This window comes from Strix uralensis, chromosome 4 (genome assembly GCF_047716275.1).
Source record: "Strix uralensis isolate ZFMK-TIS-50842 chromosome 4, bStrUra1, whole genome shotgun sequence".
Classification (NCBI taxonomy): domain Eukaryota; kingdom Metazoa; phylum Chordata; class Aves; order Strigiformes; family Strigidae; genus Strix; species Strix uralensis.
The window spans coordinates 57,767,710-57,793,851 of record NC_133975.1 but is presented as its reverse complement, the minus strand read 5'-3'; the positions used below and the strand labels follow the sequence as shown (position 1 = coordinate 57,793,851).

The 26,142-nt window shown below is 36.9% G+C and overlaps 1 protein-coding gene across 2 annotated transcripts in view; it reads right to left on the bottom strand.

Annotated features, from left to right (window-relative positions):
* GSTCD (glutathione S-transferase C-terminal domain containing) overlaps positions 1–26,142 on the bottom strand; it is a 77,635-nt gene that overhangs the window by 32,667 nt on the left and 18,826 nt on the right. The gene's annotated exons all lie outside the window — the stretch shown is intronic.

Below are 26,142 nucleotides of genomic sequence, written 5' to 3'. Positions count from 1 at the left end.
GCATGAAAACTCCGTATTAATTAATCTAGAGGAGGAAATGTACAATAGTATCTTCCTACTCTTTATGTTCTCCCTTTGCAGAAGGGAAAACATTAGCGCATTTCTCTCCCTCATCTCCCCAGTGTATTTTAATAACTTTATTATACTTGAACAAAATTAGACAAGCAGCTTTGAGGGGATGGAGAGAGACAGAAAAATTGGGTAGTATGGACTGAAGTCATTCAAACAGCTGGCTGAATTTCCATAAATATTTCAGAAATTGATCTGAAGCCAACAGAAATGAAAAATTATGAACTCTTTTCCAACAGAAATTAATCAGCTTTCAACTAAACAAAGACTCGGCAAAGAAACATCTGCCTTCAGAAACTTAAAAAGAAAATCTATCTCCTACTAATTGGCAGAAAGCAGATTCAGCAAAACATCTGCCTTAATGAAAAATACACAACTAAACACAAGAAAATAGTAAAACCATGAGGTAGTTCAAGAGTAGTATAGAACATAAATCTAAGATATTTAAACAACAGGCAAATATTTGTAGGGCATTGTGTAGAAAATGGTCTCTGACACAAACTTTATATGCCACTATAATGTCAAAGGAGCCAAAAGCTGGAAAATGCACAAAGAAACAGTACAATAAATCATCACAGCAAGGGCTTTTTGGATAAGACCTCTAGAGTTATGCTGGTACAATCTCCTGCTCCAATTAGAGCTACCATCAAGACTTGGTCAGGCCTAGCCAGGTCTTAAAAAACCCCAAGCATACAAATACCACAGGCCACTGGGTAACCCATTCAAGTACCATACCGTCCTTCTAGTGCAAAAATAATCTCATACAATTACTCTTCCTTCATTAACATCATCTGTGGATACAGAGTTGGGGTACGGGAGATCATACAGATATATTTACCATATCATCATCATTTAATGCTGATGCAGAAATTGACCTAATAGATCACCAAGTGTCTGTGACTATAGACCACTTCACCACCTAATAATTGTGATAGGGGATGTCTAGCATTGAAAAAATGAGTACTTCATACACTTTATAGCAGTACCTGGCTAAGCAATGCCTCAGCAGTGCCTCTGCTAAGCAATGCCTCAGCTAATAGTTCTTAAACATAAAATATATTCTAATATATATAAACATATATTTCTGATAACTGACTGTAGGAATGCTTTGCATCATTTACAAATGAAGACACTCAAAAATGACTACATAAAAGTGGAAAATAAAATATATTCTTTTTGGAGTTATGTAACTTTTAAAAATGTATGGATAACATACAGAAGTTAAGCCGCTTTAGCATCACGTCCTCCTTAAAATGTCTTCCATTATATATTGTATGTTATCACTGCTCATTACTATTCTAAACAAGGAAATCAAGCACCACTTCTGCTAGAAAAATAAGAATATAAACGACTCTGTATGCTCAAGCTTGGCAACATTTAAACTATCACAGCTAAGACTAATGAAGAATCTAGAGCAGCAGCAACATAAGATATATAAAAGCTCTGTACTGCATGGATTGCTTGCTATATTTGAATAAAGTTTGCCTGTCACAACTTTTTTTGTTATCCTGTTTTCCTAAGTTTTCCTATTCACAAACTCCATGCAGAAAAACCTGCAAGATTCCTATTGCATCCCTTTCTACCTATAATGTAGGCACTGACAGGCAGAATTATTTCTCTGGAGCTGTAACTGTGTGGGGAATTGAGAAGGGAAGGTGTCAGTAACACAGGTCACTAGGAAATCAAAGCTCCTCAAAGTAGCTGAAAGGAACTGAGAAACATGGGGATCCTTCACCTTTGCATGGACACCACCTACGAGAGCAAGGCACATACATACTCCTGTGATATTCCTGAGGCAGAAGTTCTGCAGATGCTTGAGACCTTTGCAAAACAAGCATTCAAAGAAGAGCAAGCTAAAGGGGTATTGACATTGAGAGCAAATTCTCCTCAAGGCCAAAAACATAAAACTGTTTTGACAGTAACTAAACACAGACACAGCACATCACAAAGCCAACCTACAGAGAAAAGTCTCATCCGTTGGATTGATAGTTATACAACTATAATCCTTGAAATAGGCATTTCTGGTATAAAAGTGGAATTATTTTGAGGCTATTTGATGGGATCATTTTATTTAAATCAAACCACTTCTTGAGTAAACCAAACTGAAAAGACACAAAGCCAGAACAAGCATCTCTACACTAAAATAATTATATTGCAATTACAGGGGAAAGTGTTTCTTACAATAGGACAAAAAAGACTATACGTGAGTATAGAAGTATTCATAACTGAGTATTCTGTAATTTTAAGGGGTATTTTTAATTACAAAATCCAAGAAAACCTGAGCTGTGATAGTAACCGCAACCTCCATCATATACCTGCGTAATGGTGAATATTGGCAGAAAAATGCAATATAAATAGTCTACAGTCCCTAAAATCTTCGGATGGAAGATAAAGTAATCGATGGTTTTCAATTCATTTCCCCCTTAAGTACAAAGGTGCTCAACATCCCTTGATAATCAATGGCTGTTCTATAGTCCATTTCTTCTCTTGTATTGCAGCTTTATATAAAAATATAATCAGGAAGTATGCTTCTAATCTTACTCATGCAGCAGCCACTAGATGATTTACGAATGGACTACGGACCACATTCCATCAGATTTGATTTCTCCATAAAGTTGTTTTGAGTTAAATATTACAGGGTTAGGTTTTTTGGGGTTTTTCTTTTTGTTTTGTTTTTTAATTAATTATTACCAAGTTGAAAATACTTCAGAAAATTAACTGAAAAAAATGAGTTGAGTGCTATGCTCTGTCCCTCTCCGACACACAATGAAATTAAATCAAATGGGAAATTAATGCAGTATGGAGCACTCAGCTATGCAGTATATTTGTGATACAAAACTGAAAGAATACGCTAAATAGTCTTAAAATTTATTTATTTGGCTTTGCATATATTGCACAGTGGCAAATCTAACTGAATCACCTTAATGAACCACATAAAATGAAAGCTGTGATTCTACTAAAGCTCTCATTGCTCAGTTTTCACACATGATGTAAACAGGAATACTCCTACATTTAAACAAAGTACATATATGGTTGCAGTAGGGAAGAATAAGCTCTAGAAATCACTGTAAAAATTAAATTTACTTTAAAAAAAACTTTTTAAGCAAGTATTTATAGTATTTATTAAAATGGTGAACTTAGATAAAAAAAAAGTTCTATGTTCATAAAATGCCTTGAACTAGATATGAGATTACCTGATTATTAGAGATTAATTTATCCTTGCAGGACCGTCAGGAAAAAATACAGCACAGAATCTGCTCATCTCCTTGATAACAAAACCTGATATGTTCATATAGACCTGCATGTTTTCAACTTGATACAAAACCAGGTGAAGCTGAATCTACAAACAACAAGCATGTTCTGCAGAAAGTTTCTGCAGTGATTTTCAGCCCTACTGTTCGCCATTGCAACAGCTACAAACCAATCTTTCAACAAAATTTCTGATGTTATGGCTCAAATAGAGTTCAACATTCATAACCTCTGCCATGTGTTCTACTTGCTCCCTACAACCAAGAATCAACTGGGGCTGTAATCTTTATGCCACAGGTAAAAACATAGAGATGTAAAATGCATGTATTAATCATGAAACAAGAAAAAAAATGGCAGACACAAATATAGAAAGAACAATCTAACCTTTGTTTACAAATTGATTAAGATTCAAAATGTCAAGAAAGCTTGATTGAAGGTATGATTTATTTTCTGCATCGCATCTCAAACATTATTCAAAGTAAGTTACAGAGAACTTATAACTCCAATATACATCAAGTGGGATCACAACTGGGCCAAAGCATCCGCTAACAAGCACAAGCAGAAGAATGTCAAATATGTGCTGCAGATAAAATGGAAAGTAATCCATTTGGCAGATGTTTTTTGAATAGCATGTAACACAGGATCAAGAACTATTCTGTCTCAGCTCAAATTCTTTTTTCAGGGTTTGGTTTGTTTTTAGAGAAACAGATTATTTTAATTAAGAAACCATTTCCAGTCTCTCAAAAAAAGATGAGAGTATAGCAAAGAAATTATGGCAATGCTTCACAAAAATTGTACAGCAATAGATTGTGCTCAAAAAATACATTACAGAATATAGGGACACCAACAATTCTGAAAGATGGCTATATACCCATTTGTGTTGGCTTTCATATTCTAGTTCAGGTAAACCAAGAGGAATGACATGAACAAAATTTATTTCTATTGTCACAATTCCTCAAAACTGATACCTGCCTAGCAGGCTAAGGTTACTTCAGATAAATCTGAAATACATTTTGGGGATGACAAACCTGAATTACAAAGAATGAGAGTCTAGCAATGGGCAAGCAATGGAGTGCTCAAATGAAGAATTTTACTGTTTATATTTATATACTTAAAAAAAAAAAAATCACTAGAATCAACAATGGCTAATTTAAGAAAGCATGAAGCATTCATTTGATTTATTCATTAGTTCAAAATGCATCTGCCTCCCTCAAAAACTATCTGACCCACAGTCAATTACAAGAAAAAGAGGTTCTGCAAACCTGGAGAAAAAATATGGAACAGAAAGTTACTATCATTAAGTGCCAGACTTATTTTCACATTATTTTTGACAAGTGTTGTGACAGAGAAAATAAAATTCTACATTAAGTGACTAACGAATGAGATGTCTTATTTGGAAACTACCAGTCTGAAGTTAAAGGATCTGGATGTAAAATTGGGGATTTGCTTCCACATTTCCTACGCTTAAAGCATAGTGACATTTATTTTTGCTTACTTCCAGTTTGCCACAGAAATCACCAAAGAATGCAAACCATTTCAGAATTAGCACACAGAGAAGAGCTGTACAGCTACTTTATGGCTAAAGTAAAGGGCTATATCAGCTAGAACAATAAATTCAGAACCTGTTCAAGAATAAACAGTCTTCTTAACCCTTCATTCTAAAAGTTACATATGAAAAAATAGTTCTAAAACTCCTGGCTACAAGACTTTTCACAGTACTTACAGTTTTATATTTCTATTATAAATAAGAAACATATCCATATACACCGATCCATAAATGCAATTAAAGGATATCACAAATACTTTACAATACACATTTATACTAAAAAAAGTTCTAGCTGCTTGCTTAGTGTAACACCACACTGGTCAGCAACACGTTTCTGTATTACAGGTAAAATAGGTCTGGAAATCCCAACTCATTATTTTGGAAACCATTTAAATTATAATCAGGATTCCACAGAGTCTTCAACAAACAAGGCCTAAATTCTTAGGTCATGTGTTATTGTAGAGCTAGATCTATAAACTCCAATAGTAAGCAGTTGTGCATTTCAGATTAAGCCATTTACTGAATTTGTTAGGACTGCCCACATTTTCCTGGATCTTCCTCCTTCCCTTAAACTTTAAAGGTAAAAAAAATGGGAGAGGAAACCTTGGGTTTCTTAATTTACTGATTTACAGTGATCAGAGATGCAGTGATCTCAGCCAAATTATTTCAAAACCAGTCATACTACTGAATTATTGTCAAAAGAAACAAAATAGTACATTGTTTTTATGCTAGTCCAGAGTTGGGCTCAAAATGTTTCCATAGAGTTAGGGGGAAACAAATTTGATAGTAATGACATGGTGAAATGAACAGACTGATCATACATTCTTTCAGATGTTCAATACTGGAAGTGAGGAAGGACTTGACATTAGAACTGAGATACCCATAACTCTCTGCTGAGTTCTATATCCTTATCTTTTCTTCCTTAGGAAATGACTCTGAAAATGAACCAAGTGAAATCAAAGTACAATTCAATACATGGAGGAAGTGGCAGAATCAGAATCTTCTAGGAAGAACAAGGGAGAGATTCTCCAAGCAACAAGCTTTTCTGGGACAAGGACTCTAATTATGGGTACATGCAGTATTAAGCACAAGAAAGGATTCTAGGTCAGGTGGAACCTAAACAAGTTATGAAATCATGTTTGAGTGCTACTACTACCAGACCAAACATGTAGCTTCCTCATATTGCAAAGCATTGATTCGATATCACCCTGGGGACTCAAGTAACACTTTTAATTCCACACCACCCCCACCCACCTTTATTTTTTTGACATTTAACTTGTACTGAAAAGCTTTAATCTAGACAACATTCTCTCTATAGCACTGTTTCCAAGTCAAGTATGGTTTCAGGTGTCCTCCCACAGCTAGCATAGGAGTATCTAGGCACAAGTTCCAAATTGTGTGCTAATTTGTCACAGATACAGTAGAGTGCCAACATCTAATTCAGATCAGACTTGTACTGCAGAGATCTGGCAGTAAAACCACTGCTGCTGTTGAGAAACTTAAGTACTACAGGAATACAGACAACAGAAAAGTCCCTGGCCTTAGGACTCTGCAGACCAACAGATACCTACTATGATTGGAAAGCTCAAAATAAGCAAATATTCACAAACTGGAAGTGAAGGAAGTCACACCAAAGCCACCCATGACAAAGGTCATGGTGACAGGACTGAGGCAGTCTCTTCTTAATTACCTGGATTGTTCTGCAGCATTAGACTGCACAAGTACATTGCAGTCTTTTCAACAGAGCACACTTCACAATCATGCCTTCAAGAAGACACATAGCACAAGAACAAACAGAATATAGAACTAAATTAATATAACTAAACAAACATTTTTCAGTGTTAGCACTGTTGCTTCATCCCTCTTTCCATTTTGCTAAATATTTAAGTAACCTTTTTCAAGGTTTGGAGGACACTTCACAGCACACTACTAACAAAAAAAATTAGTTTAACTTTGCACTGCAGAACAAACTATGCTTTCCCTCTCACATTAAAAAGAAAAAGTCTACTGATTTCAGAATCAAAAGAATTCATTTCCATTCAACAAGCAACATCAACACCTGTGAAGAACCATCTTTGGTGAACAGCCACCTTCAAGCAAGCTGTTAACTTCTGCTTTTGAAAATAAAAATTCTCCATTCTTCACACTACCAAGTGTACCTATTTTTAAAAAATCCACTGAAGTATCTAGCCAGAGGATTTGAAAATGTACTCATGCAAAGGAAACAAACATGTTGAGAGCGTGTGGAGGACTATAGATACTGCAACCACTAAAGAGCAGGGGAAAAAAAAAAAAGCATTTTCACTCACACTTAGATTTGTAGCAGTAATATGAAGCTCGTTAAAAGTTAAAACAGTAATTCTGTCTATTACAGTTCACAAGGTCTAAAAAATATAAATCAAAAAAAGCCCAAATCATCAATTTAAAATATGAAAGACATTAGAAATTTATTCATATTCATGCCAAACTTGTCATTAAAGTCCACCAAATTTGACTTCCACAGCAAGTCTGGTTTCTGAAGCTTACCTATGCATATTTGATACCCTGGTTCACTTTTCAAGTTACTACTTCTGAACCAAGATTTGATTACATTCTTTTCCCTGTATGAGGGAAAATGAGCTACAAACACCAAATCCCTATGCACATTTCAGAACAGGCAACACATATACAAGTAGCTTCTGTGGATGACACAGAAGCATAAGAATGATACAGATAAATAAAATTCCAAGCAAAATATATACAAATATTACTATAAAACACAATAGAAATATGAGGCATGATTCAAGGTCTTATATCTACAAACTGCCTTACTTTTTGCACAAAATAAGCCAGTCATGATGCAAGTGACAGAACCGTGTTCTTTCCTAAAGATACCAGCTAGTTAAGTCCCACTGAACTTGCACCGAAACACATGAATTCACCCAGGATGCAGCATGAAATGCTAGCTCATGAAAGTCCACAACATATACCAGTATTTCCCAATGTCATTAACTGATGAAGGATAGGGAAAGGAAGCCAGTTTCCAGACACAGTCCTGAACATCACATATACAGCCTAGAACCATTTACAACCTCAGCTAACTTTCAGCACTGACTTCAAAATGTCAGGTACAAATCTAGGACAGCAAGGAGTGTTTGTATAAGCCAGAGGAGTATAAGAGTGCATTTTGATTTTTTCCCCGCATACTATCAAAGGAAAGACTGCAGATAATATGCAATGCAACTGAGACCCAAGATAAGAACTTTGTCCAGTTTACATTTCTTCATGGAAGCACTCAGAACAGTTTATACTGCTAAGATGTATCTTAGTCTTTGGGGGTGAGGGAATGTTGTTTTGTTTCTTATTTCATGTCACTAAAAACACAAGAAGGATTGGCAAATGGGTATTCAAAAGCATTTAAGCATATTTAAGAGCATTTCACCAATAAGACACATAAGAAAATTCCAGGTAGGATGTGCTGATGGAACAACTAAATGAATACTATCTCAGCTGGCCTACTCACAATACTTACACTAGCAATTTAAACATCAACACAAAGACTAACAACTCGGTGACAGATCTGCAAAAGTTTTAAAGTAACCTCCTGGCACAAACTGAAATAAAAGTATCATATCTCTCTCTTATCTCTGCATTTTTAAATTAATGTTCCACAACAACAGGGGCAATTTTATTGTTTCAGATTAGATTTGACTGATTTTAATATTGGGATTATTCTCCTATTCTTCTATACTTACAAGATAATTCTACAAACAGCTGAATTTCCTACTTTAAAAGTTTTTAAAGGATGTGAATTCCTTTTGATATTGCTATGGTAAGATGCCAGAAAATTGACATGAGACATGCGCCAAAAATTAACTTTTCAGAAGCTATTCCAGACCATCTGGAAAAGATGCATTTCAAGTACAAAATAATTAATACCACCTTCACTAAAACATACAGTAGTCTGGCCTTTCCTTTGTGCAATTAAAAGCTTTGAAAGTATCACACTACTCAGAACAGATTATTAATCACTCAAAATAATTTTCCCTTTTTTTTTTTCACTACCAGGTTTGGGGTTTTTTTTTTTCTTAAACACAGCAGTGCTGTCTTCCTTGAAATTGCTGATTAGAACTTTAAATGCACAACTGTGGCCTAAGAACTCACTTTCAGGAAGAGGTAAATGTGGAATTGTATCCAAATCAAGTAATACTTCATCGTTCTTAACACCGAAATCTAAAAACACTGAAAGTGCAGATGGAAACCATAAGTAACTTCAACAGACACAAAAATTCCTCCTTATCTCATATTTTGTCACAAATGATTTATGGGTTGGAAACAAAATCTGTACCTCAAATCTGCAACAGATGAAGATTGGGGGATGGAAAAAGAAGGTATATACAGCCACTTGTACAATGCTTACCTTTAACAGTACACAAAACAAAAAACATTAGTTTCAAAGTATGTTTTATAGACACAAGTCTGTTGTATTGCCTCAATTAAATATGTTGTGATTCATAAACTCCTTATAAAATGTCAATAAAGAGCTTACAGAAATTCACTAATGCTGCACAAAACTTGACAGTACCTTGACAATGATATGACTTTTACATTACAGTGATGCAGTCCCATCCCCGCAATGTACAAAACTCTGACACTGTAAAATAAGGTTGTTAAAAACATGCTTGCCTACATTCCTGAAGGAAACTGTGTAGCTTAATAAACACAAAATAAACCTCCATTTTTTTTATTATGACAATTTATGAATTGACATAAAATCTGGGCAATCACAAACGCTGGAAACAACCAGTAGCCTTAGAAATAACTCCTTAAGGATATTTTATACTAAGTAGGAGTGATGAATAGAGTTTCAGTAATCCGGTAAAATAAGAAACTGCAAACTAAGTACACAGGTTGAATTATTTTTCACAAGTAATCTACAAATAATCTAATGGGTTCTCCAGAGACCATTATAAAAAAGGTAACGTAAATCATCTATGAAGTATTTAAGCTTCCAGCAAATCCTCTCCTCCTTCCCTCCCAAATCAATAACAAATAATGCTTTTAAAGAACCTATCCTCAGAACAAAATATGAGTGAATTTCAATAAACTCAAGTGAGAACAACATATAAATTCTTTCAATATATTTACAGTATTTTGTTACCAAGGAAGAGGAAAAAGAGATGCTCAGGCTCAGTTTCAGTCATTCTCTGGGCTGCAGTCTTTTCTGTGCCCAAGCACAGAAACTATACCTTCTTTCTCATGTTTCGATAATCTTCTGATCTTAATTTCTGTGTAATTTCCCGGTGCCTACATTTCCTTTTTTGAAAGCAAGATTACACCAGGAAAAGTAGTTGTGAGAGGTTCAATTAAGAGAGAGAATCCTTTTTGACTTGTTTCTGGGGAACATTTTCAAACATTTGCATAGGCTAGACAGCTCTTTCACATTCTGACTACTGCCCTTCACTCCTAATGAAGAGGGTCACATGTGCTCAGAGTGCTGCTACAAAAAAAATTAGTGGTCAGTTGCCTAAAATTCATCTCTTTACATCCTTTCATTTGCCTACTTTTTTCTTCTACCATATCAAACAAGTTAATTCCCTTTCCTCTAAATTCCAGCCATAACCTAGCCTTCAATGCTATTATCTTTTTCAGTTACCAAAATGCTGGCCCTTGAACTATGGCAGCATTTACTGATTTAAAAAAAAAATAAAATTATATCACTTGCACAAATCTTCTCATGTTGTTACATATGTGCCAGGAAAAAATCCCCTGAAATTTCCACTGAGCTTCTCATTCTCTTACAAATACCTTCCCAGCATTCTCCTTTACCCCAAAGAATAGAAAACTCCAGCAGAAGTTGTTTAGCTCATCAGTTTTCCCCCTCCATCACTCCCTGCTCAGCTGTTACCTCTTTTCTTAAATTTGAAAATATTCAAGGCAGAAGGCATTACTCTGCTATGTGTTTATACAGCACATAGCATAGACCGCAATTAGTGCTTTTAGGACCTACTCTAACACAATGACTATGTCAACTGTTAAATCATGAACTCTAATTTGAAGGAAAAAAAAAGATGTTTTAAATTACTTTTTCCAACGGGTGGTCCCAAATTTTGATATTAGAGGTTATTGAGCTGAGAACTGCCACACAAAAAGCATCTTTCCCTTGGGCGACTCAGTCGCAGGGCACAGCTCAATCCATCCAGGTACAGTTTCTTATCCAAATAGATTTTGCTGCCCTCCTGTGGCCTGTGAAACTTTTAAGCTCCAACACTCACACACAGCAGCGCACTGGTGAAACAGCCAAGAAAAACTTGATTCCGCTCGACCAGTTCACACTTCTGTCTTGAAAGATAGATTGCACAGCTCAGCACTACACTTTGAAGTAAGTAAAAAAGCCAAAATGTTGTTTCAGAGGTAACGAAGGTCTCCTGATGCATCTGCCTGAAAGGACTGCTTAGGCTTTGTAGCAGAAATACAGAGATCAGTCATGCTCGCTTAACAGTTGAGCTGATAAATTTAAAACTAAGCTGCCCCTCAGTTACAATGTGTAGAAAATAACAATGTAAGTGACCTATAAAAATACTGCAAAGAAAGAGAAAAAAAAAAAACTTTAACTCCCTGTGTTGGTTATGCTACATAACTGTATGAATTATGAATTCCCATATTCTCAGATAGAGCAAATGGATGACACATGAAATAGCTAAAGGACACAAGATTTACAGTGGTTACACCTTGTCATCAATGTAGTTGGGATTTAAGTCGAGAAAACTTACAGAACACTCTTCAGATAAGCAGTGAAGGCATTTTACAGCAAGAAATACCAGGATACTGAAGCAGATTAAATATCTCTCTTAAAGACAATGCCAGTGCTACAAAAGATCAATTTAAATTGTACAGCAACTGAAATACTAATGTATTAGTATATTCTGGAAAAAAATGATGAAGACTAATGTCCTCAACAATTTAACTTTTTATCCCATAGCATATTCAGAATATTTGAAGACAAAGAAAGGCATTAACTCCCCTTCCTCCTAAATCTTTGTAATTAATACATATGCTAATGCATATGGAATTCATTACTACAAGGTTTGATTAAAATACTGAGAAACTTAAAACATCTTTCAAAAAGGGAAATATTGGCCCAAATTAAATAAAAGCAATCTTTTTACTTGTTTATGTGAAAACGGGACAGGATTTCTTTACACATCTTTACAATTTTTTAAATGGTATCCAAAGGTTTTTAAAGGAATTCATGTTCCAAAAATGGGCACATCATTACAAAAGCATGCTGAAAATCAGGTACATACAGATTAAAACTAGACAAGGTATAAAGATGAATTTGCTGTAAGTTTGAACACTATATATACTTTGTAGGAAAGTTCCCATCTACTAGTACAAAGACCAAAACTCCTGAAATGGGCATTTAGTTCTTCCTCATAGTGGCAGATGTAAAGTCTGTTTTCACTTATTCAGACACAAGCAAGAGAAAATAAATGGAACATGAACAAAAAAGCCAGCATTTCTCCATCTAGTTATCTGTTTATATTTTTGAAGTTCTGAAACAGGCAGATTTTTCTGACAACTAGATATTCAGCTGCCATGAGGACCTTCTGAGAGTCAGTAGTGCATGAATGATCAGCATCTGTGTAATTCAGACTGGATAGCATATATGGAATCAGTTGTTATGAAATGGCTACACTATAAACAGGACTAAAAAAAAGTAGTTAAATGCCTTCTTGTATGTAGTTTCCAGGCACAAAGGAACAAGAGATGTGTCATCACTGTCTTCTCTACAAAGTGTCACTTTGTAGCACAGCATCACTCCTAAATACACCTTATTAACCACTAAAGGAGATAAACTGCTATATACTCTGGCTTCCCCAAAAATACCCCTGCTGATGATTGAGTCATGTTTACAAGATGTCCTTTTGGATCACATTAATCATCCATCCCAGATTTTTCCTGGACATTGTCCCAACCAAAATTACTAGAATCCATCATCAATCCTTCTTTCCTCAATAGTAATCTTCCATAAAGAATGACCTGCACCTCCATGCTAAAAAGTTTCTGCGAAGTACTTCATATCTAAACCTCTGGCTTAAAAGATAAATAATATAACTTTGGGGCTCTGTTATCCCATGAACAAGGAACACAAATATAAAAGGGACAAAGAAACAAGTAAACTCTACTACAATGATACCAGGAGGAAAAGATAGACCAAATAGCTTAACTGAAACAAAGGCCACAGTTACTTAACAGGCTATTGAACATTCATTAAAGATTTCTGAGGAAGACATGGAAAACTAATTTAATAGTCCTGTTTAAAAAAATAAATAAAAATCTGCCAGTCATCTATGTGTCATGGTTTGAGTGAGTGGCAGGGGTTTTTGGTAGCAGGGGAGGGAGGGCTACAGTGGTGGCCCCTGTGAGAAGCTTCTTGAAGCTCCCCCAGCTCCAAGTCAGACCTGCCTTTGCACCAAGGCCGAGCCATTAGCAACGGTGGTGGTGCCTCTGCAATAATATTCAAGAAGGGGAACCTGGGAGGAGTTGGGGGAGTTGAGGAGAAGATCTGTGTGAACACCAAGGTCAGTGGAAGAAAGGAGAAGGGGGGGAGGTGCGCTGGAGCAGACATTCCCCTGTATCAGGGTGAGATAGCAGGGCAACCCCCCACCACCACCCATGGGGGTCTATGGTGGAGCAGATGTTGATTTGTGGCCTATGGAGGGCCCCACGCCGGGATGGGTGACTGCACCCAAAGAAGATGGGGAACCCATGGGAAGAAGGCCCCGCTGTTGTAATTCAGCACTGGGAGGACTGCAGCACACAGGGGTGACCCACACGCCTGCGGGAGTGACTCATGTTTGAGAAAGTTTGTGGAGGACTGTCTCCTGTGAGTGGGGGACTGCGCTGGGACAGGGGAAGAATGTCAGAAGTCTGCCCACCCCGAGGTGGAAGAAGCAGCAGGACTGACCACACCCCCCATTCTCTGCCCCCTGCACTGCTAGGGGAAAGGAGGTAGAGATATTGGGAGCAAAGCTGAGCCCAGGAAGAAGGGAGGGATGGGGAAAGGTGTTTTCAAGATGTGTTAATGCTTCTCACAGTCCTACTCTGTCTGTTAAGTGTTGTTGTTGTTAGCGTCTGTATTAAATTTCTGTTCTTTTTTTCTTCCCCTAATGAGTCTGTCTCTTGCCTGTCACAGTAATGGATGGATCATCCCTCCCTGTCCTTGATTCCTGAGCATTTTACTTTACTTGGCCCTCCCCAGCGCTGGGGGGGAAGGGGGAACTGAGTGACTGCATGGTGCTCAGTTGCCCTCTGAGCTCAAACTACCAAGCTTTTTTACTTTATTTTCTCCTTCTCAGTGCTGGGAGGGAAGGAAGGAGTAAGCGGCTGCATGATGCTCAGCTGCCCTCTGAGCTCAAACCACGGCACTATGAGTTAATGTTTTTAGGTTTTATGTCCTTCCGTATGTGTGAGAACTCTAGAGACAAAAGGGAGAAAAAACCCCACTGTTTAATGAATAAAACTACTTTTTCTATTCATGGCAGATCACACTCAAATTCTATCTACACATAGCCAGCTTAGGTCAGTGACTGTCAAGTGCAGCCACTTTGTAATTCACTCTGATTAATCAAGAACATGCTTTAATTTAGCTGTCAGAACTAGGACTACTGTGAATTTACAACACCAAATCATTAAGAATTGCCCTCAGTTCACAAATCGTAAATCCCTAAAACATTTCAACTGGCAAATTGCAGCATTTAATTTTAATTCTTTAGATATGTTCAATAAACAAACACAAACCACAACAGGACTAAAAGCCTCTGCTGAACTTTATACACTGTATTCTATAAAACAAATCTCTCAGAAGCCTAATAAACTCACAATTAACAAGGAATTGTAAAACCATACCTCTAGGGATTAAACTTCACCAAAACCTGAACTCCTGTTATAGGGGATATTCAATATGAAGGGCTAAGGCCTCTGTAATTCTCTGAGGGTTTACACTTACTCTATAAAGCAAGGCACTGAAACAAAGGTGACACTTTTCAGTATGATTATCAGCCATATAGAAAGTCCGTCAATCACCCTCACCATAGTAACTTATTACAGAACAAGCCAAACACCAATGAGAATGTCTCCTAACTGAATCAAAATGCAGCTGTTCAAACTTGATACTATTCTTTCTAGTCTGACTTTCAATACGATACACTAGCAACTGTTTTTTCTTTGAAGATTTTTAGTATTTCAGAGGCTGTTAAGCATGTCACTTAGACCAAAACATCACTCAAAAAGTGCAACAGACTTTGAGCAAACAAATGTAGTGAACTTGTATCCCTCATAATGCAGATGCATTGCTCTCACGAGGCATAGAAGCCTTCTATGTTTTCAAAATGCATTTGTTTCAGTAAAACACTGTACCTAAAAATCATTATTACATACTAATTTAACTTAGTCATGTAATAGCTTTGCCTCCTGTCTCCAAATATGCATCTTAAAATTATAAAATAATGCATTCTCTTCCCTTGTTTAGTTTGGTAACCAAGACAATCACAAAAGAAAAATGGAGACAGAGCACAGTAATAGTAGGAACAGTGTATATTGCTGTGGACGAATTATCCATTTTGGTGGCATGCATAATTTATTATTTCCAGCTACACATAAAGAATTCTTTGTCTAAAAATTAGCAATTGCATTCAAACTCCCATCAAAATTGTCCTCAGGCTAACTATGCAATGCTATATCCCACAACAGTCAAAAGATCCAAAAAAGTCACATATGAAATCTAAAGTTTTGCAAGAATCCTCTTTTTAAGATACCATATAAAAGAAGAATATAGTAATAAGCTTCCCTTTCCTTACACTTATCATCTCAAATACCAGTGTTGCCTATATTCAAGCTGTGAGCATTTTCTTTTCTGTTACTGAAAATTGTTTACTTCTCAAGTATTTATAAAGAATATGAGGCAACCTGGCTCCATTGCAGGTTTTCCAGATCTTGAATTGCAAAATACAATACAATCATAAATGTGGTTTAAACTTATAATGAGTGCAGCAAAAGTATAACTTTAAGGAGAGGTTAATGAGAAGCAGCTTCAGTTGAGTTTCCCTTGGATTGTTACCCATGTGGCTTGCAGGCAAAGAGCTGTCTGATATGGAAAAATCAGTTGAAGAAGAAGGATGAGTTCCTGTTTCAGGATGCTTGAGATACTGAAATAGGCTACAAAACTATTAAAAAAAAAAATCTTCAAAGTCTTTCAAAAAGTTCTGACAGGCTTGGAAGGGAAATAGAGAACTTTAAAGTGTTTCTTTTAACTCTTTTTGTTTTATAGAATAAATGACTGCCTGGATCCCATTTTAGAAACACTGTTGCTTTTAACATTTAAAGTAAAACACATAATTGGCATTTCTTGATTAGCAAAATTTTTCATAAAATATCAGATTCCCTATTAAAATTGAGTTTTAATAAAATAACAGCCTTGATTTTTAAGCAACATCTATTCTCATCTCAGAAAGCATCTCTCAAGTCTAAAGTATTCCAAAGGTAATACCAATATAAAAAGCGGAACGAAATAACTGTGACCTATCCTCACAAAATAATCCTAGAAGCAACGTGGATATATTGAATCAATCTTGACAACCATTTAAAAACAAATAACTCTGCATCTAATAAAGCATTTATTCCATAATTATTATGTTAGTCAGTTCTGTTAGCAATTACAAACAATTTTAACATGGACCGAAAGTCACAAACTTTTAAATTGGTTAAAAGATAATTACATAATCTAACTCTGTTTTCCTTCAATGTTGTAAAAAAAAAAAAAAACACCCACAAAAAAAACCCCAAGCAGCAATTATTAAAACGTCAGTCATAACTAATCACATGAAGTTAGAGAATGGTTGATAACTGTTTGGTATAAGGGCAAAACCCAAGAAATCAACATTATGTCCAAAACACAGGGAACTCAGTCAGAAGCCAGGCTTTTCAAAGGTTAAAGGATCAGTTCAAGAATCTCATCATAGCTCACTGAAGTCATCTCCTCCCTTTCTTTAAAGATAATTTTGTATATGATAAATGAGGGCTGAAAATTTTTCAAAAGTTTCTTCTGCCAAGTTAAGAAGTCTCTGTATCCTCCCTGTTGAGAAGCCACACAACATTAAAATATCTTTTACTTAGTTCTGGAAGCTGAAGCTAACACTGATCCTTCAGGATTGTTGTCTGGTATACCACTAAGACTGCTTAATCAAAACATCAGTTAATTCCACAGAACTATAACACTGTGTTCTGTACAACTGTTATTGTTCTAGACTGTGTTATTTAAAGGCACTCAAATTTTGAAGATGTTTCTAAACTAAAATTGTAAACATTGGTTTAATTCTTTTTGGTCCACCTGCTATGTTTAACAGAAGCTCTTTTAGAAAATAGCTGTCCTTCATAACTTATTCTTTCACTTTAGAATATCTAATTTACAGTTTCATCTCTGTTCTGGAGAAATAAAATGATACTGTGAACCCACAATTCCTCCTTCAAACAGGTATCCTTCTAACATTATTATTATTCTGTGAATCATTCTGCTTGATGCAAGCAATTACGAATTCAGCTTATAGCCAAAATCAGGCAGGAGACAGGTATAGATGTTACTGATCTAAACAAACAGAGTACAGAGGTATTTGTTAGTAGATTAGTATTTCAGATCCTGTCCAGATAAAAGATAATAGAATTATTGGGTGAGGTAGCGGACAGGAGGAGCTGGGGAGAGTCTGGGGACCTGAGAAGTCATTTTTACAAAAAAACATCCTAGTAAATAGGTAAATGAATTTTAAAAATAGACTCACAACTACTTGTATATTTAGTCTTCAAAGAAAGACCAGAGGTTTTATTGCAACTGTAGACAAATCAGCTGATACCTTCATTCAAAAGTTATGCACAATGGAAATCAAGACTAGAGATCACTCTGAACAGTGACACTGGTCAAACCTGATGAACAGGCATCATGGAGAAACTTGTTTCAATTGTGCTACTTTGTCATTTGATGAAGTAACTGCAGCTCCTAAGACAGACTATATTTGTAGTGTTAACTTCTAAGTGGAAAAACCCCTTAAATCGGTGTCTCACAGAAAGTAGATGAGGAAGTAAACTATCGAAATAAATTCCTCTGCATACTTCATTTACAAATACTTTCTCAAAGCCTAATGCAGTTTTATTATAAAATGTTCTATAAAAAAATCGGTGTTTATGAACAGAGAAGGAAAGGAGAGCAGGTATGGAGAATGAGTCTGCAGAGTAGCAAATTACTGACACAGTACTCAGTATTTGCAAAGCACTTATGATGAACGAACTCGGTCCTTGAGAGCTGACCCAAGGACAAACCAAATTGCTTTGGAATAATATACTTAAATGGGATCTCCAAGATCAATGGTTGTCCAACTACAAAAACATTTGTGAGGTCCACATCCCAGTGAATTTTTATTTAGCCAATTCATTTTTGCCAACAAAGAAAAATACTCCTGCCTTCCTAAGATATTTTAACAACTCCAGTGCAACAAAGTGTCAGCCAAATGTCTGTAATTCATTTTTCTTTCTGCCAGAAAAGACTTCTATTACAGTAACCCTAAGTTATGTTGGACAGTTGGTTAAAAACAAAACCTGGTTTGCAAATAATTAATGCCACAAAGAAAACATGAGCATTAGCTCTATGTGACAGTTGTGGAACACAAAGATCCTCCTCCTACAGGGAAGCAAGTTTCACTGTTTTGGGGTTCAATTATGTGTTTTTAAAGAGGAAAAGACATTGTGACAAACAATTCCTCTGCAAACATGTAGCATTAAGAGCTTTTCTTTTTTTCAGTGAAACACATAAAAATAGCGGAAGTCTCCTATCTTTTCATGTTCTTAATTCATAAGCAGTTTATTTAAAAATAATTTTAAGAAAATTTTCTATTCTTCATCTGGCCATACATATCGTGATGTCAATTCTCAAAGCCACATACTAGATTTACTCATCATTTCTTGTCATACTCAAATGATTTGAGATAACCAGTCATCACAAATTACGCTCAAACAGTTTCACTTATGTTTTTGCCAAATAAAGCAGTTTCCCAATCCCAAAAATGTAGCATTTCATTTTGGGAAAAAATTATCACCACTACCAAACACAAACAAAGGTGGCACAGGAAGAAGAGCTTCATTCTCATGTCACTAGTCTTTCTGGAAATTACCCTGGCTTCAGCAATCAAGGATAACAAGAAATGTTTCTATAAGTATGTCAACAGCAAAAGAAAGACCAGGGAGAGTATCCATCCCCTGCTGGATGCGGGAGAAAACATGGTAACAAGTGATGAGGAGAAGGCTGAGGTGCTTAATGCCTTCTTTGCCGCAGTCTTTAATAGCAAGACTAGTGGTATTGAGGGAATCCAGCCTCCTCAGCCAGAGGACAGAGACTGGGAAAACGACCCCCCCCCGCAATCCAGGAGACAGTCAGTGACCTACTGCATCACGTAGACACACACAAGTCTATGGGACCTGATGGGATACACCCGAGGGTGCTGAAGGAGCAAACTGGGGTGCTCGCCAAGCCGCTCTCCATCATTTACCAGCAGTCCTGGCTGACCGGGGAGGTCCCGACAGATTGGAAACTGGCCAATGTGACGCCCATATATAAGAAGGGTTGGAAGGATGATCCAGGAAATTACAGGCCTGTCAGCTTGATGTCGGTGCCTGGGAAGCTGATGGAGCAGCTCATCCAGAGTACCATCACACAACACATGGGGGACAACCAGATGATCAGGCCCAGTCAGCATGGGTTTATGAAAGGCAGGTCCTGCTTGTCAAACCTGATCTCCTTCTACGACAGGGTGACCTGCTTATTGGATGAGGGAAAGGCTGTGGATGTTGTTTACCTCGACTTCAGTAAGGCCTTTGACACCATTTCCCACAGCATTCGCCTGGCAAAACTGGCTGCTCGAGGCTTGGATGATCGCACGCTTTGCTGGGTAAAAAACTGGCTGGATGGCCGGGCCCAAAGAGTTGTGGTGAATGGAGTTAAATCCAGTTGGAGGCCAGTCACGAGTGGTGTCCCCCAGGGCTTGGTTTTGGGGCCACTCCTGTTTAACATCTTTATTGATGATCCAGACAAGGGGAATCGAGTGCACCCTCAGTAAGTTTGCAGACGACACCAAGTTGGGTGGGAGTGTTGATCTGCTCGAGGGTAGGGAGGCTCTGCAGAGAGATCTGGACAGGCTGGAGCGATGGGCTAAGGCCAGCTGTGTGAGCTTCAATAAGGCCAAATGCCAGGTGCTGCACTTGGGCCACAACAACCCCCAGCAGCGCTACAGGCTTGGGGAGGAGTGGCTGGAGAGCTGCCAGTCAGAGAGGGACCTGGGGGTGTTGATTGACAGCCAGCTGAACATGAGCCAGCACTGTGCCCAGGTGGCCAAGAAGGCCAATGGCATCCTGGCTTGTATCAGAAATAGCGTGGCCAGCAGGGACGGGGAAGTGATCTTACCCCTGTACTCGGCACTGGTGAGGCCGCACCTCGATGACTGTGTTCAGTTTTGGGCCCCTCACTACAAAAAGGACATTGAATTACTCGAGTGTGTCCAGAGAAGGACAACGAAGCTGGTGAAGGGTCTGGAGCACATGTCGTATGAGGAGCGGCTGAGGGAACTGGGGTTGTTTAGTTTGGAGAAGAGGAGGCTGAGGGGAGACCTCATCGCCCTCTACAACTACCTGAAAGGAGGTTGCAGAGAGCTGGGGATGAGTCTCTTTAACCAAGTAAAGAGTGATAAGACAAGAGGGAATGGCCTCAAGTTGCACCAGGGAAGGTTTAGACTGGATATTAGGAAGTATTTCTTTACAGAACGGGTTGTTAGGTGTTGGAATGGGCTGCCCAGGGAGGTGGTGGAGTCCCCATCCCTGGAGGTGTTTAAGAGGCGGGTTGACATGGCGCTGAGGGATCTGGTGTAGTTGGAAACTGCCAATGCTACGTTAACGGTTGGACTAGATGATCTTCAAGGTCCTTTCCAACCTAGATGATTCCGTGATCCTGTAAATCAGACAAGCTCTCTGTTTCTAATGTGAACATTCTGTACTCTATATGTACATAAATAACTGAATATGGCATCTTTAGTAAGATTTATATTCATGCATATATTAAAATACTCCTATTAATAAAAGCAGGCTTCAAAAAAAGAAAAAGCGATGAAGATCAAATTCTCAGCTGACATAAATTATTTAGGAAAAGAAGACAACATAATGGCAACCTTTTAAATATTATATACTTGTATTTCCTGAATTCTGCTTCTCTCCCGCAATTTTGAATTACTCTGCGGCTCATAATTCAAGGTAACAAATCTCTTCTCAACAACCATTTAAGGGACATCCTTACCCCTGAACCACAGATGTTGGGCTTTCCGAATTCTGTCTCATTTTAAAAGCTAAGCATTCTAAAAATCTAGCAACTTTCTCAAAGATCTGAAGGCTTGAATGCAAACAAGGGGCAAGTATCAATCAGGGTATTGTTTTATCCAGGCTAACCTTTCTGTGATAGTTTTATATAGTCATTTAATGTGGCCATCAACTTGCTACTGATCACAAAGCAAACATAAATGAAACAAACTTGATCATAGTCATTCTGTCTTCAGGTAGGCAGGTATGCATTGCCTTGCAATGTAGTAACACACCGTTTCTTACACTTGTGTGCTGGACACCGAAGATGTGAAAGGTCTTTTCTTTTTCCATATCGGCTTTTTAACATTCATACATGGAAAATTTCACCTCAAGTCAAACGCTTGTCCTAATCAATTCAATACTAGGAGTAACGAAGCATATAAAATACTTGACACGCTTAACTGGGAGTCATGTTTATACACAATCCATTAAAATGTACTTGTTTAGGAAAATAGGGCCAACTACAGAGTTAAAGGGCTACATGTCTTCCATTAATTGGTAAGAGCAAGCTGCACTTGTAAAATGCATTCATTTATTTTGATCTAGCTTTATTTATCTGCTTACATTTTTTAAACTAAATTCCTCCACCTCAAACTCTTCACAGATTCTGTAATTGAACTATCTCCTGCTGTGCATGTACTCCTCCTGGTTTTTATTACAGTGGTCTTTCCACATTCACCTGACAGCAAGTCATATTTCAGCTAAGGAGCTCTTTTCTGACCTACTATAATTCCTTCATTTAAGAAAAAATATTTTTATGAAGAGAGCATTACTCACAAGCCTACAGAATGTAGTTTACTACTTGCTACATTCATTCTGTGAGCAGTTTCATACTTTGGAAAGAATAGTATAATTTGTTCACAGCTAACTACTACCTTTCTAAGTAAATACCATCACATGCACACTTTGTCAGTCTAGCTGGTAATTTCAGAATGAGATACCACAAATAAAGCACTTTTCTTCTTTTAAGTACTTCCTGCTTAACAAGTATTTCAACTCATGAGAAAAGAAGAAAGCGTTTGTGAGACTGTGGGCCAGTTTTTTTTCTCATTCTTGAATTTCACAGTTGGGTAAAAAAATAAATAAAAAGCTGTTTTAAAGAAAAAATAGATTCCTGTTAAAAAAATATAACCTTTCTCCCTTTTTTTGTTTCACAGTGAATACAATGCTTGATGAAAAAAATCACAGCAAAGACTTACATCCCCATATATCATCAGAATAATAAAGTGGCAACAAGGGTTATCGCTCTCCATTTCCACATACACACACTTTCCCCCCTCTCCTTAATGTGCTTTAGGTGAGCCTAAAGGAAGCACTTCTAATCATAACCAAACTGATCTTGATATCCACAAGCCTTTGCAGCTAATAGGAAATTAGCCTGAAGAGAAGGAACAATTTCACACACATGCAGAGGACCAGGAATACAAGCAGACTCCAGGATTGACTGAAGTTCCAAAAAGGATAAAAAAAAATCCTTACTACTGCTGCCTAATATGAACTGTGAAACCACAGAAGAGATGCCCCATTTCTCTGTTGGACACAAGTCTAATTAAATATAACCTTCTCTTTCCCAGACCTCACATTTAATCAGCAGTAGCACACTATTTCCATTCAGCATTCCTATTTCAACAAGACCCTCTTCACAAAATTTTAGCCACCACCTTGCCAAAAAAAAAAAAATGAGAACATTTTCTATGCTGACATACATCATGTGATTATTTCCCTGTACTGCTGATTTAAGTATCTCATTTTCCATCAGTCTCACATTATAACCACCTACACGTTCATACTCTGACCTGCCACCCTCTTCTTCTACTGTCTGTACATATTTACAATCGTATCTACCTTTGCTTCTATGGAAAGCTCAACACAACCAAGCACCAAGCTTGGTTAGGACCTCTGGGCTAGGATCTCTGCCAACTGAAGTGTTTATTGCAAATAATTATTTCATTAAATATTGTAATGGCATACAAGTTTCCAGTATTTGCCTCCAATATAACTTAGAAATACTACATTTTCTTTTGAGATTTTGCACAAATTGATTTTTCAGGATCAAGAGATGCATTTAGTGAGAAAGGTTCGGTTTGTGTGCTTGCAGGTAAGTCTTTATACATTATGTGACTTGGAAGAAACAACGAAGTGCTGAGAGGTTTTGGCTTCTGTATTTAATAGACAATATCAACATATTTCTGTTCTAAACATAGATTTGAAAAACAACCTTAGAAAAAATATACTTCAAGTACTGGCCAAGCTTTTATATAGTAAACTAGAACAGAAACCAACGTTTACAATACATTTTAAAATAAGTTAAATATTTTGTGTCAAATTCCTTCCAAAAGTGAAAGTTTGTAACAACAACTCAACAACTACAATATCCTAGAATATCAACAGTTACAGAGGGCACTAAGATACTATATTTTGGGATATTTTGCAATGTTTCCAGTACAGTCCAGATGCTCACAAAGGCTTACAGATTCACATGTTTCAAGGCCAATATACACAACTTTAGAAGACAAATATTTTAGAAGTAATTTAGAAATTTAAAAAGCTGGAGGATATCCAAAATGTAAACATGACTGCATTTTGGTCAACCAAATACCTTTTAAAAATTGCATCAGAACTAGAACAGAGGTTTTCACATGGGAATAGCTCAAAGCTGCATCAGGGGAGGTTTAGACTGGACATTAGGAAGCATTTGTTTACCAAAAGGGTGGTCAAACACTGGAACAGGCTTCCTAGAGACGTGGTCAATGCTCCAAGACTGTCAGTGTTTAAGAGGCTTTTGGACAATCCCCTTAACATGCTTTAACTTGGTCAGCCCTGAAGTGGTCAGACTATTTCAGCTGGAAGAGACCTATAATGATCATCTAGTCCAACTGCCTATCTCATTCTGCTTCAGAAATGCAACTAAGCAAATTAAATTAAAATCGTGATGTCATAATCTTTAGTTTTGCAACAGTAAATAGTCCCTATCAAAAAACTGAATGAACTTAAATGTCTAATATAAATAATACATTAGAACTGAAATCATCAGTAATTCTTTTCTGTAGTAAATAGCTGTGACAGCAAAATGGTCTAATTAGACTTACAGACAGACTGAACAACTCAACCTAAGAACTTCCACATACATATAACAAATTCTGAGTTATCTAAGCTGAGAAAGAACAAAGACAGGATATCATGTATGCGATTAATTTAAGATTTTCCGGCAAATTAAATTTAAAGTGAATAAAAAACAAAGTGTTATCTTTGGTTTTTATAACTGAACATTCTCTACTTTGTCTCAACTGCTGTGAACATTAGTAAGAGGAAATTTACCAGTTATAGGGGTAATCTGTGTGAGAGTTTGAATTGCATTACTTAAATCCAGTTTAACACCCTGTCAGATCCAGTGACTATTTTCTTAGTGTGCCAGGTAGGATTTAGTAGTAAAATATTGAGAATTCAATTCATATAACAATGATTAGGCTGTACTAGCAAAAGAATCAGGAAACAGAACAGTACCACTTAAAACACCAGAGGTAAGCATGCAGATATATCCAACCAAAAAACAAAATCAGTTCTCATATCAGGAAATCTCTTTTCATCCTATGTGTCTCTGTTGCTCCTGGACTAAAAACACAACCATCTGGAGTTTCCCTAAATCAGAAAATGGCATCAGCACCACTGTGATCTTGGATGGAGGGAGGTGAAAGCTCTCCCTCATGGCACCTTGTTGAGCTAGCAAATCTTCCAAAATATTTAACTGAAAACCGATTTCAGATATCGATGTCATGAGTAACTATTTCAGCAAACATGAAAAAAGAGAGAGCGAGCACACAAGCAGGCAGGAAGCAGCAGGAGTTGATTTTTCTCCCAGTCAAACTGAGTCCAAGAGACTCTTTCCAGCACAAAATTTCCAAATATACATTCATTATGTGTTTTTGTATGTTATGCATCTTTTTCAAAATTTTCTTTCAAATAGAATAAAATAGATATCTCAAGAAAAGAACTAAAACTTACAGCCAAAACCCTGAGCACTGGAAATAAGCAAAAAAGTTTATTCACTTCCAGCAAAATACAGAACTTGTCACAGAAATTCAACACACGTAAACCTCTGAGCATTTCAGCAGTCAGACTGCAGAGCTATTTTAACATAAGTAGTATATCAAAAACATCCCCATAAAGTCTGAAGAAGCATCACGTAATGTTGACAGGTGCAAAACCAAGTTTTGTTTTGTTTTTTCTTCCATGCTAAAAGAAAGAATCAGTAATTAAAGCAGGGTGTGCAACTTCCCAGTAAAGAGTTCTCTCAGGACAAACCAAAGGAAAACAGCTCAGGTTAGAAGGATGGACACTTTATATAAATGGTATAGATGAGGGTTTTGTCATGGCTTTGTGAACTACACACCAGAGGAAACCAACTTAAAATTTGATCTTATTTTTATAGCCTGTATATTGTAGATGGGAATACATGCTGTATTCACATAATTAGATATTTTTTTAAAAAAGCTTTTTTTGTAAGTGCCTATAGCTTTTCAGTGATTCCTAACATATTCTGTGAGGAATTTCACATATTGGTCACTGAAGAGCACCTATACTTTGCATGTATATTTCTGTACTCTTTAAATCAGAAGTTCTACACCACTGAGGCTAGACTGACTTCAGTATCTAAGTTATCTTATTTACACAAAAGAACGCAAACCTTCTTCTTCCCTACAGAAAGGAGTTACCATCCACTAACTTCTTACTGTCTGGCAGTATGTATGAGACCTTTTAGAGGAAACTCTACTGTGTGGTAGAAGAGGTATTCAATATTCACAACACCAATGAAAACAACAAACATTGTGATAAATCAGTTTTTTCTCTGT